Raw genomic sequence first — 13398 nt, forward strand, 5'->3', positions numbered from 1 at the left:
TAAACATTTTTTCCCAACTTTAATAATGAAGAACAATTTAAAAAACTACAAGTCAGTCTCGTAAGTACAAAATATTATAATGCCTTTTTGAAAAAGAACATTTTTTATTTGTAACTCATGGAATTCTGGAACGCACTGGAGGGGCGATCGACGCCCCGATATCTAATAATTCTTCCAGAAATTTTGATACCATTCCAAGAAGATTTTGAATATCTTGAAGACGCTGGGCTGGTTGGATGACCAACCAGCCTGCCAGCATGCACGCAAAATATACCTAATTAATGAGGTTTATTGCGAAAATAGGAACCCCCCTTACGATACCATATTATATCTACCAATTGTTTTTTGCCGTTTTTTCCATAAGTATGCCTCAAGGAAATTTTCTGGGATCAAGTTGTAAAAGCATATATCTACATCGCCGGACAAAAGACTTACTAACTCGACTTAACCGAGTAGTAGACATGTTTATTTTTGTTCCTGGTGTTTACATTGTGCCTATAAACAAACATAACACTATCAATAATATATTGAGATGCAACAGTTAAAATAAACTTAATTCCTTTAAATTTTTCTCTGAATTCTTTAGGACCTAGGTTATAAATAGCGCGAATAGCCCTTTTTTGCAGCACAGCACATAACTTCGGTAGGACATAATACTATGAAAATAACTAAAGTAAACTAGTCGCGCCGTGTTTATGTCAGATAATTATGAAATCTTTTTAATTGTGAATTCAATATTATTTGCCAATCTTTCAATATGGGTGCCTTATTGTAATTTGAAATCCTGAGTAATGCCAAGAAATATAGCAGAATCCACCGGTTGTATCACCTATACATATAAAAATAACATTAACAATTTTTGAAATTTGGCGCGGTAAATTTTATGTCATATTTAGTTTTATTGCTATTTAACACTAACTAATTAACTTCGTGTCAATAGACGTGCAAATATTTTAATGTCATTATTAATATTATGAATTAATAATCGGTCTATTGAATGTTACATTACCTTAAAATGAGATAATATTATAACACTAATATATGTAGGTACTACATGTACATATAGGTACTAAACATAGGTAAAGTTGTGCAGGTAACTAGTATGGATGAAACGTCTTGTAGGTACCTAATAAAATCTCCTTGGCTAACAGTACCAACTACGTGTATCGGGCTAGTTTTGATGAATTAAAAAGGTAACATTTCACAAAAAGAAACAAAATAATAAAATGTGGTTTCCTTCCTTCAGTTGTTTTCAATTTTTTTTTCTGTCAAAATCAGTGAATGTTATGAAGAAATTCGATACTTTATCAAAAAAGGCAGTATTATAATGCAGTAAGTGTACCAAGTACAAATTTGGCTTAAGCGTTTTCAATCCGGGTATTTTGATGTCAAAGATGCACCTCGCTCTAGTCGGCCTGTTGCAGATAAAATAGACGCCATTTTTGGGAAAGTAGAGCATAATCGTCATATCAGTTGTTACGATATAGCTTAAACTACTAGTCCTAGTTATTGGTCATTTTTGGTATACACGTAAGATGGTCACCACGTAAAATTATCATTACATTAGTATGGAATATCGTTTCCAAAGTTCTTGCAGTGGCTGACATTAAACTTACTTAACATTATATTATGGACACTTTATTTTGAATGACAAAATGTAGAACATTATACGACCACACACGCCTGTCTGTCGACGTGTCAAGGTAAGTACATCGAATTCGAGGCCAATCATACCAGTGAACTATTTTTTTTAGGTTTTTGTATTTATTAATCAGAACTTTGAATATTTATTGAGATATTTCACATCTTTCACACGCAACATAACATATTTTTTAAGAGCTCCCGAGGGTACGCGATACGAATTTTATGCGGAGTAAGTCGCGAAACGCGGGTAAAAGCTAGTAAAGAATTATAAAGAGATAAAGTATCCCAGCAACATTTTCATGTAAAATGTTGCCAACACAAGACCATATGACCTACACGGTCAAAAAGTTATCAGATCTACAAGGCCTAACATCCCAAGTTCTACACCTTAGTCAATATATGTGACTTGGCGGCATCGTTATTACAAGAACTATCGCTTAACAGAAAAGTAATGAACGAGTACAGTAGTAGTACGAAATATATTTGTCACCTCACGCCGATACGAAAATATATATTTCGAGAAAAGGTAAGTAGTGCCCTTGCCCTTCGCTTGGCTTGTCTTGGTGGAGGCTTTATCGTACCTCGAGAAACAGAATTTAAAAGTATTTTTACCATTAGAAAGTTGTATTTCTGCAACAGCATGTAACTGGTTTACTAGCTATCTCCATGGACGCAAGCAGTGGGTCGTTGCAGCTAACATAATATCGTCATCTGTAGCGTTACTGCTGGTGTACCCCAGGGCGGAGTTTTGTCTCCTCTACTATTTTCTGTATTTATAAATAATATTACTCATCGTTTAACTTCTCTATATTATCACTTGTACGCAGACGACCTCCATCTTTACACTCAATGTACAGGTAATGCCCTTAACAGTAAAAACGACTTTTTAAATGTGAAACTAAAGCTCACTATGCATGTAAGAGCCAGTGGGAAGCTCTTTTGCACAGGATGCTGTCTAGATTATGTGTACCACAACGGCGCCTATTTCTGCCATGAAGCAGTAATGTGTTAGCATCATTGTGTTTCGGTCTGAAGGGCGCCGTAGCTAGTGAAATTACTGGGCAAAGGAGACTTAACATCTAGTGCCGCTCATAATTTTTACACGAATCCTGAGCGGCACTGCACTGTAATGGGCAATCAAGCGTCCTGCTCGTCTCGTCCCTAAATGTGATAAAGAAAAAACTATTCCGCTTGGTAACTTTGCATCACGACAGCGCCATTGTGAATTTCATTCGGTATGTGTTCATAAGGTGGTGAAAAAAACAACTATATTATGAACTATATACTGAGAGATCATTATATTATAATCATGATGCATCTTTTCTCGAGTAGGTATGTTAAAATATACTCTCAATTATTTAAAAAAGTTTGTTCTATTGCAAAGTCTATGCATACCAGACAAATAATTAAAAATGCACCAAACAAAGTAAAGATGACCTGGAATGTTATTAACTGGGAATCTGGAAGAGTGAAAGACCGCAACATTGAATACAATCTATCAATAAACAATACAATAATTGAATCAGAGCAGGAAGTTGCTTCTGCTTTTGAGATTTTTTTTTCTGACATTTCAGTCTCTATCACAAACACTCTTGTCTCTTCCACCAGCAATGCTGAGTCGTTCAACAATGGATGTAGGTGTTGAAGTGATCAAGAATAATATATTCTTGACAATGTTATCTATGTACATACGCATATAAGTATGTGAATCTGCTAGAAACTGTCATAACCATAATGTTAGCACCAGGGACAAACATAAACTTATAATTAATATAATAATAATAATTCTTTATTGCAGGCATAAAATCCCATACACAATATTGAGTCGTACAAATAAAATAGTATACAAATTCAATACAAATAGTATACGTACAAATAAAATAGTATACAATACAATTATAAATTTATTTTCATTAATTATTTATCTCAGTCACATAAAAGCAAAAAGAAAACAGCTGTGTCCAAAGCTATTTTCTATTTGCTTCCCGATGTGTCGAGAGCCATGGCTATCAGTATCATTGGACTACGCAGGTTCTGGCCCACCACCTGGAGGATGCTGTTACACGAGCTACGCAATCTTTCCCAGAAGGAAGGTATACGAGCTCTTATGACAGCAAAGAAATAGGGCATTCCCGCCTCAGCAAACATGCCCGACGCGCTGCAGTACCGCGGTAACTTCATAAGAATGCGATATGCATCATTATATTGCACCCTTATGGTGCTGAAGGACGCCCTCTCGTATCGGTAACGGTAACTGGCAGGTATAGAAACACTGGCAGTATGCCCTGAAGAGGGTGCCCTTCACTTCATCACTGTATTTAGCAAATCTGCGCGCGAGCATGTTGCACCGAACCGACAATGACCGCCTTTCCCGCTCCATGTCGAGATCGTCCTTGCGATCGTCAGTGACAATGTGTCCAAGGTATTTGAACTGCTCAACAACCCGAACCTCTGTTCCATTCAAATACACTTCGGGAACTCTCTCCGGACCCTTTCTCGCTTTGAAAACAAGCATCTTCGTCTTCGTGACATTGTACTTCAGTCCGTGAGAGTTGGCATAACTCTCACAGACTGACAATAACTTTCTGAGACCTTTGATCGACGGGCTAAGGAGCACCATATCGTCCGCATAGCTCAGGTTGTTAAAGCAAACACCATCGATATGGCAGCCGACTCCAGTGCTCCTCAGCCCGCCTATCAGGTCGTTAACGTACACGTTAAAAAGGTCCGGAGAGGTTAGTCCACCCTGACGAACCCCGCATTCTGACCTATAGGCATCAGAGGTCGTGTCGCCCCACCTCACATGATTCGTTTGTCCCCCGTACCAGTATCTCATCACCTCTACCACTGAATCAGGAACACCTGAGGCGCGCAATTTGCTCCAGAGGATTTCATAATTCACTAGATCAAAAGCGCGGCTCAGATCCAGAAAGCAAGCATAAACAGACGTGTTACGGCTCACATAATAGTCAACTGTGTGCTTGAGGCTGACGATGGCTGAGTCTGTTGAGACGCCGGGACGGAATCCAAACTGTGCCTCATCTATACACACTTTCTGCAGTAGTTCGGGCTGCAACAGCCGCTCAAACAACTTGCCCACTACGATGCCCAGAGAAATAGGCCTATAGTTGTTAGACGAGCCCAAGTCTCCTGTTTTGCACTTGACGATTGGCACAACAACTATTTTCATGAGAGGATCAGGTAGGTATGCATGCTTCACACATAAATTGTAAAGCACACATAGCTTAGACCACAGGACCTCACCCGCATATAGAATGTGCTCTATACTAAGATCGTCATGGCCTGGAGACTTGCCCCGCTTCATTCCTCGAATTGCCATGGCTACATCGTCGACTGTGAACTGTACTACAGGTTTCGCAGGAACAACAAGGAAAGTTACCATCTGCGGGCTTTGTGCTGGCATCGAGTGAATTTTGAACTTCGAGGCGAATAGTTCTGCTATTTCTCTGGGCTTCTGCAAGCCATCCACAGATACAGGTAGACTATGTTTGTGTTGCAATTTTTTTGTTGCATTCCAAAAATTTGGGGTTTTTTTTCTCTTCTATACATAGCCAAAATGTCCATCTTAATCATTTCCTCATTACGAACACACCATTTCACTTTATTTTTAAATACCTTTCTACTATCTAACATTCTTTCATATATGTCGCCCGTGGACGGCCTGCCACTCACTAACCAGCATTCATAAGCAAGGCGAGCCGCTTGATGACTTTCCTTGACATGGAGGTTCCATCCGGTTACAGGCTTCCGATTTTTATTTATAGGGTGCACATCTGAACATTTTACGGCACCTACTTGTAAAACGTTAATAATCCTATCGTAATATTCGTCAATACTTTTAAAAAAGTCGTCGCTATCGCTACTTACACAACTTCTACACTCATTTATAGAATTTACACATTCATTCATACCCACCCTCTCAAGTTCACACTTACAATATTCGTAATAACTATCTATTTGACTAACATTTCTATTACGCCAACGTATCTTATTAGCGGGCACTGCCCAGCTCTCGACTGATTTTACAATAAAACAGAGATCAATCTTACACTCCACGCACAATGGTAGGTGGTCTGATGTGTACACACCGTACATAACACTGACAGACACAATAGTGTCACGCGCCGCCTGAGTCGTCACGCAATGGTCCAACCACCTACGAGAACCGTGCGCGTCACTGACAAATGTATGTGTGTCTGAGTATATACCTAACACGTCAATGTCCACACATAAAAGTTCTTGCTCATCACAAAAAGTCAATAATTGATATCCAAACTTAGCACTAGGGTGGGCATTATAATCACCTAAAATATAAACTAGTGGAATGTCATTTTCCTCAATGATGGCACTCATCTGCGCCAAACAATCTGTAAATTCGGGAACGTTGTCTTGCTTATCAGTCGGTAAGTACACACTAAATACCATAAATGACTGTGCGCCATTGACCACTCGAATCGCTATCATCCTATCACTAGAGCAGTTCACAATAGAAACATTAGGAAACTTGGACTTTCTTCAGAGCAGCGCGAGTCCGCCGTAGGGCCGGCCCCTCAGGACCCCCGCAGAGAGGTCTACCGAGGACCAAGCCATGCAACTAAAATCTTTATCAATGGTATCCAACATTCCAAGGTCATGTGGCAAGAGCCAGGTCTCCTGTAGGGCGACTAGATCCGCTTCTCCACACAAATCCCGTATGTGTTGCATCGACGTCTTGATATTTTTACAATTAAACGTAATCATTTTTATCGTAATGGGTGTATTATTCATATTAATTAGTTTTAATTACGTTAGAAAAACGTTCCCTAAACTTTCTAAAAACCAAGTCTGCGGGCCAGAACTCCGTGCTTAAAAATGTGTTCAGATTCTGTTTCGCAACAATAATCTTGAAGGACCTAAAATCCAATTCTTTCCTCTGTGGTAACATCAGAACGTCAATAGCTTGTGCTCCCTTCATTATTGATTTTATATATAATTATTATTTTTGATGTACTTTCTAATATAATAATAAAAATAGTACCTACTTTATTTCATCTTTTTCTGACACTCACTGCACGTAACTTAATTTACTAAATGTACAATATTTGTTGTTTATTAATAATTATTAACATCTTTTCATCTTTTTATCGTTAATTGTAATAATAATAATAACATTGGAAAACGGTTTTGCAGTGATATTAAAAGGGGTGGACCTCTGACCCCGAAACTGGTTAAAACTGTATTTTCGGGGTCTGTGATTCCTCGACAAATGACAATGACCAATGAAATAATTAATAATAAATAGAAATTTAATGTGTGTGTGTGTGTTTAATACTTAGTGAGTAGGTTACAGTAGACTTTCCGTTTCTGAATATGATAATTGTTTAAGATAGGCGGTGGTTTTCTTTTTTACCTCAAATTGCTTATTTATTTATTAAAGTAAAAACATTGTATAATGTAACATTACAGATTAAATCTAAAGCGTTACAAATATATTATACTAAAGAAAAAAAACAATGAAAATTATAAACTAGGTAGTTATCTTATTTTATAGAGCTTTCAGGCATCATACTCTCAAATCTTTTCTTACATTCTTTGACCAAGCATTCCATCGAGCTGGCAAATAGATCACACTGTGGTGCTACCTCAAGTACAGAGTTTAGAAGACAGATGGCTTGTATTACAGGCGTGTGCTTATGCGCTTGAGTGCGTGCAGGTTGGCTGCGCTAATAGTGCGTGTCGCCGCGCGCGTACGTACGAGATCGGTACAAAGAAACGCAACAAACGTTGTAATAAGTAGTGTGCAGTCCACTCTGTAGTGTGTGTATCACCTTTATACAGCTATGCACACACTCATCGTTCCAACTAGTATATAAGTAGTTGCATACACTAATAAAGGAGCTTATTATCGCAGTCAGACTATAATCATTTCAATACCCGAACCTCCAACATTGCAACTCTGCCCCTTATTTTGAGAACAAACTTAGTAAGAGCTACGGACCTACGTAACTGCAGTTTATCAAAGCCCAGATATCCTTGTAAAAAGAGTGTTGGGTACATAAATAGATAGTATCCATATTGCCTCTTATACAAATGTCTAAGGAATTGTTTTTGGACTTGTTCGATCATTAAAGTATATTTGCTCTCATGTGGGTTCAAAACAACTGAGTTGCACTCAAGAATACTACGGACTAGCGCCATATAAAGGATACGAAGTGCTTGAGATGAGATGCATTACGTAGAACAAATCCAAGCCGTCGGTAAGCAGCCTCAACAATAGTCTCCACATGTGAGTGAAACGTGAGTTTAGGATCGAATACAACCCCAAAATCTCGTACTTCCTGTACTCACATCACCGGCACATCACCAATTAAATAATTGAACTCTTGCACGACAGAGGAGCGTGAGAATGACATGAATTCACATTTCAACTTATTATCACCACTCCACTTGTAAACCCGATCTAAGTCGTTTTGCAGAGATAAGTCCTCTGAGCTCTTTACTGCCTTGACCAACTTTAGATCATCAGCAAACAGTAACACCTCAGAATCCTGTATGACTTCTGGGAGATCATTTATAAATAGGATAAAGAGCAAAGGTCCCAAATTAGACCCCTGACTAATTCCAGAACGTGTTATATAAGGATTAGATACAAACGCACCATATATAACAGTTCTGGCGAGAAACCCATGATCCCCAATTTATGAATCATGACGTCGTTATCAATCCGATCGAACGCCTTCTGGAAGCCTAGGTAGATGACGTCCACTTGGTTGCCTTGTTCTAACTCCCATGATACAAGATTCACAAGGTGGAGAAGGTTTGAGCTTACTGATCGTCGTGGGAGAAACCCGTGCTGCGCCTCAGTAACGAAGGGGATACGCTGCGGTAAGATTATGTCGTACAAGGCACTCTCGAAAGATTTAGCTAAAGCTGAAAGAATTGCTATTGGCCGATAGTTTTCCACCGCAGTCTTGGATCCCGTTTTGAGAATAGGAGTAACTCGAGATCTTCTATACTGAGGGATAGTTACCTGTCTGTAAAACCAAATTAAAAATATAAGTGATTGGTTTAATCAAAATATCAACGCAACCACGAATTACATATGCTGGTATTCCATCAGGTCCTGGCGAAGAAGCAGCCTTAAGCTTTTTGATAGAAGTATGGACGTGAGACTCCGAGAAGCATTGTATATTCACGTGCCTTGCATGGGAGTACGAATTGGCATTGGTACTCTGCCAGTCTAAGCACGGCTCCTGATCTACAAATACTGAACTGAAATGCTCTGCAAAAGCATTTGCACTATTGGTTCCCTGATACTCCTTACCGCCTCGTGTGACTTTTGGACTTAGTGTGTAGATAAGTCTTCTCATGAATCTTATTGTATAGCTTAGAGGAGAGAGCATCATATTGACGTTTCGCGAAGGCCGTTTTATATTTTATTATGGGACATATTTGGGTGCGGCGTCGTCCAAGAACAGTCACGTTGAGGGGTAGGGTCGCATGTTTTCTTAATATACTCCGAAGAATATATAGTATTTATTATTTATTTTGTGAACGTATATAAAATTTTCATAAATGTACCTACTGACAATAAACAGTCATAATATTTATTTCTTTAAATTTTTCTTTGAGACTCTCTATAACCAAGCTGATATATAGCACGAAAAGCTCTCTTTTGCAGAGCAACACTATATCAATGTCAGCAACATGAACCCAAAATAAAATACCATACGTCATGATGATGTGAAAATAGCGGAAGTACACTAATCTAGCAGTCGCGGTCGCAACATTCGTGTTCTCTCTAATCTTTCTAACGGCATATGCCGCAGAGCTGATTCTATCTGCCAGTTGGACAATAAGTGGATCAATATCCACCAAAGAGAGGATCATCTTATCATCTTTCTTCGCCATCTCGGATCTCCCAACAGTGGTAGTGACCGAACAAATATATCATAATATATTCCGGGGTGCGGCTCATACATGGAGGAGGTAAATCTCCGCCATGGCGGAGTGCTTTAGGCACTTTCCATCTGATTGAATCTCTGGATATATAGCGGGCCCGATGGCATTCCCACGTTAGTGCTGCGGACATGTGCTCTGGATTTGGCATCAATCCTTACCCATTTCTTGCACTCATAAAGCGTAGTCCTAAAATAATGCAAGACGGCTTTAGTTCACCCGATCCCTAAGAAAGGTGTACGCTCGGATCCGTCGCTACCGCCCTCTATGCCTTAACTTACCTTTGTATTCTCGAGTTATGGAGTCGATTATCAACCGCCAGCTCTTGGAATACTTGCTGGAGCACCAGCTGATCAGCGATTGCCAGTATGGTTTCCTTCAAGGTCACTATCCCCTACACTATTACTTCTGCATATATAATATGCTGCAAATCAGCAGTAAGTATTCATTGTTATGCACATGACAGCACAGGGTTCTTACATCGGCCGTCCCAACATCTCTCGGGAAAGGTTTGGTGAGAGCCGGAACAAACTTGTCTGAAATCGAGACTATGCTATGCAGTCTCGAAATGGGGCCGAGAAAATATTGTACAATTAATAACCCTAAGAAGACACAAATTTAGCGCACGGCAATACTAGCCGGCCCACATTCTAGCGCTCTACGCGGGACGATATGATATTGGTACCTTGATAAAAAACCGCGTACACTTTCCTTAAAGGCCAGCAAAGCTCCTGTGATTCCTCTAGTGTTGCAAGAGAATGTGAGCGGCGGTGATCACTTAACATCTGGTGACGGATACGCTCGTTTGTCCTCCTCTTTCATAAAAAAGTTTGTGCGGCGGAAAACTCTGCGTCGATACATCGAGCGACGTTCAGCTTCGTTGTCACTTAGAAGCGAAGGCATAATTGGTCTCTAAAAAGCTAAATGTACTCAGTAGAGCGAGCAAGAATCAACCAATTCAATAATTTCACATGAAGCCACCGCCTGCAACTATTTAAGGCGCGAATTCACCCTCATGTGGAGTACTGTAGTCACCACTAGGCGAGAGCGGCCCAGTTCCAAGTGCTCAGAGTTCGGGTTGATAGGACTCAGGACATCAAGTCAAAATGTGCAATACCACCCGCATCATCTAGTCAGTTGACTTCTGGTATTATACAACCTTATAGTACGTAGACGTGGTCGCTAACTACTAAAGCTCATAATCGCTCAGAGTGCAATGGATAGTTACCTACGCACAGAGTTTTCCTGCAATCTCTGAAGAAAAAAAAACCGTTTGCCTCCTCATATATTAGAACAAATGGTTAAAAAACGGCGCGTCACAGTAAAAATGTTCCAGTGCTGGAAGAAAATTGCCATCTATCGAGAACTTGCTTGTGAGTACAGTAGACTAGAGCAAGTCTGTAGAGTATAATAAAACCATATGTACAACGAAGTCAAGTTTTTTTTATGGAATAGGAGGAGAAACGAGCGTACGGGTCACCTGGTATTAAGTGATCACCGCTGCCCACATTCTCGTGCAACACCAGAGGAATCACAGGAGCGTTGCCAGCCTTCAAGGAAGGTGTACGCGCTTTTTTTGAAGGTACCCATGTCGTATCGTCCCAGAAACACTGCACAAGGGAGCTCATTCCACAGCTTTATAGTACGTGGAAGAAAGCTCCTTGAAAACCGCAGTGTAGAGGACCGCCACACATACAGATGGTGGGGATGATATCCTAACTTGTGGCGTGTCGTGCGAAGGTGGAATTCGGCGGCAGGAATCAGGTTAAACAGCTCTTCGGAACACTCCGTGATAAATGCGGTAGAAGACACACAATGAAGCGACGTCTCTACGCAACGCCAAGTGATCCAGCCGTTCACAGACCACTGGGTCCCCGACAAATCGAGCTGCTCTGCGTTGCACGCGGTCAAATGGATCTAGCTGATACTGGGGTGCGCCAGACCCGAGATGACAGCAATACTCCATGTGGCCGGACCTGCGCTTTGAACAGCGCTAGAATGTGGGCCGGCTTGAAGTACTACCATGCTTTATTTATGACGCCCAGTTTCTTCGAAGCCAATTTGGTTTTGCTCTCCAGATGACCGCAGAATTGGCAATCGCTCGAGACTTTAAGACCCAGTATTCCGATACTAGGCGAGGCTTTAAGGGAAGTGTTGTCGAAGAGACGACAAATGGGGATTTTTAGTGGTAAACGCGCAAACTTCTGTATTCTGGGTGTTAAATTGGACAAGATTCAATTTACTCCATTCCGCGACCTTCTCAAGAGAGGACTCGATAGAAGACACAAGTTTCATCCGGCACTGGTCGACGATTTCCCTATAGACCTGCATGGCCCGTGTATACGGCATCGCCCGTGCATAGCAATGTATGTTGGAGGTGTCCAACATATCATTGATATGCAGAAGAAACAGTGTGGAAGATAGCACACAGCCTTGGGACACTCCAGCGTTCACGGGCTTGGGATTCGAGCAATAACCGTCGATAGTGACCTGTATGCTGCACCCAGGGAGGAAGCTGAAGGTCCACTTGCATAAGCTCTCGGGAAGCCCAAATGATGGAAGTTTTGCGAGAAGCGCAGTGCCATACACGATCAAAGGCCTTCGCTATATTCAGGCTAACTACCAGGTCTTTCCCCTTGCTTTCGATAGCCGCCGCCTATCTATGTGTTAGGTATACCAGAAGATCACCTGCCGATCGACCATGGCGAAAGCCGTACTGTCGGTCGATGATCAACTGGTGACCCTCTAGGTATACCAAGTTTGGCATTGACTTACGTTTCGGTGTCGAGATTTCGAGCGATAGTCAAATTCGTCGTTTTCTGAATTGGGACTCAATAATTGGAATAAACTGAGGGAAATCAAGACAATACTTTAATCCGGTTAATATTCTAGCGCCGAAACACAGGTCTGGCCACATAACTGTCGAGTATTCAGCCTCCATATCAGGCCACACTATATAACGAACTCTGTAGAGCAAAGCAATGAAGCGAAAGAGAAAGAGTATGTGTGGCGTGACGAGTGAAAGAGAAGACTTAATTTTTCCGTTGTATACAAGGCCTCATAAGAAAGGGCTAGATACCCCTGGAGGCTTAGAAAGAAAAAGCGCATCTACTCAATTTTTACTACTTCGCTACAGTTAATATTTAGATAAGGAAGATTTAAAATAGAGATTTTTGAAGTCGAAATGAAGTATTTTGATGAAGTAGAAAAGACATAATATTTGATTTGAGTGGTAAAATGTTAAACTAATAAAACATTTCAGGATTTTTGTACAATATCCAATTGTTAGTGTCGTCTGTTATCTTAGTCATGACATGAGAAGAAAGGTTGGACATAAGCTAATCAAGGGCTCCTTTCTAACACGGTAAAGTAAATTAATAATCGCAAAATTGAAATGGGCAAGTATGTGAGTATTGGGTTTTTGTATAAAAATCTGGGAGCGCAGGCTAGGTGATGGGGGATGACGGTATGACGCATGTCAGTTGTGCCCGAGTTGTTGCAGATTTCGTTGGAGCCCACATATTGTATCTGCTAACAAATCAACGCGTATTGAATTATTTAATTTAGCAAGATTTGGACAACTAATAAAATAACCTTGTCTATTTTATGTAATACGCAACTCGCTCGATTGCTCAAACTAATAATAATATGAAAACGAAATGTTATTTCAAAATTATATAAGGTAGGTAGGTCTTCAATCAAATCAAATAATATGTCAAAAATGGTCACGTGACAGGGAAATACTAGTAATACATAAAGGCAAATAAATACGGAAAAAAGGTATCAAAAGAGGTG

Source organism: Leptidea sinapis, chromosome 9, assembly GCF_905404315.1.
Source record: "Leptidea sinapis chromosome 9, ilLepSina1.1, whole genome shotgun sequence".
In the NCBI taxonomy this organism is placed as follows: Eukaryota; Metazoa; Arthropoda; class Insecta; order Lepidoptera; family Pieridae; genus Leptidea; species Leptidea sinapis.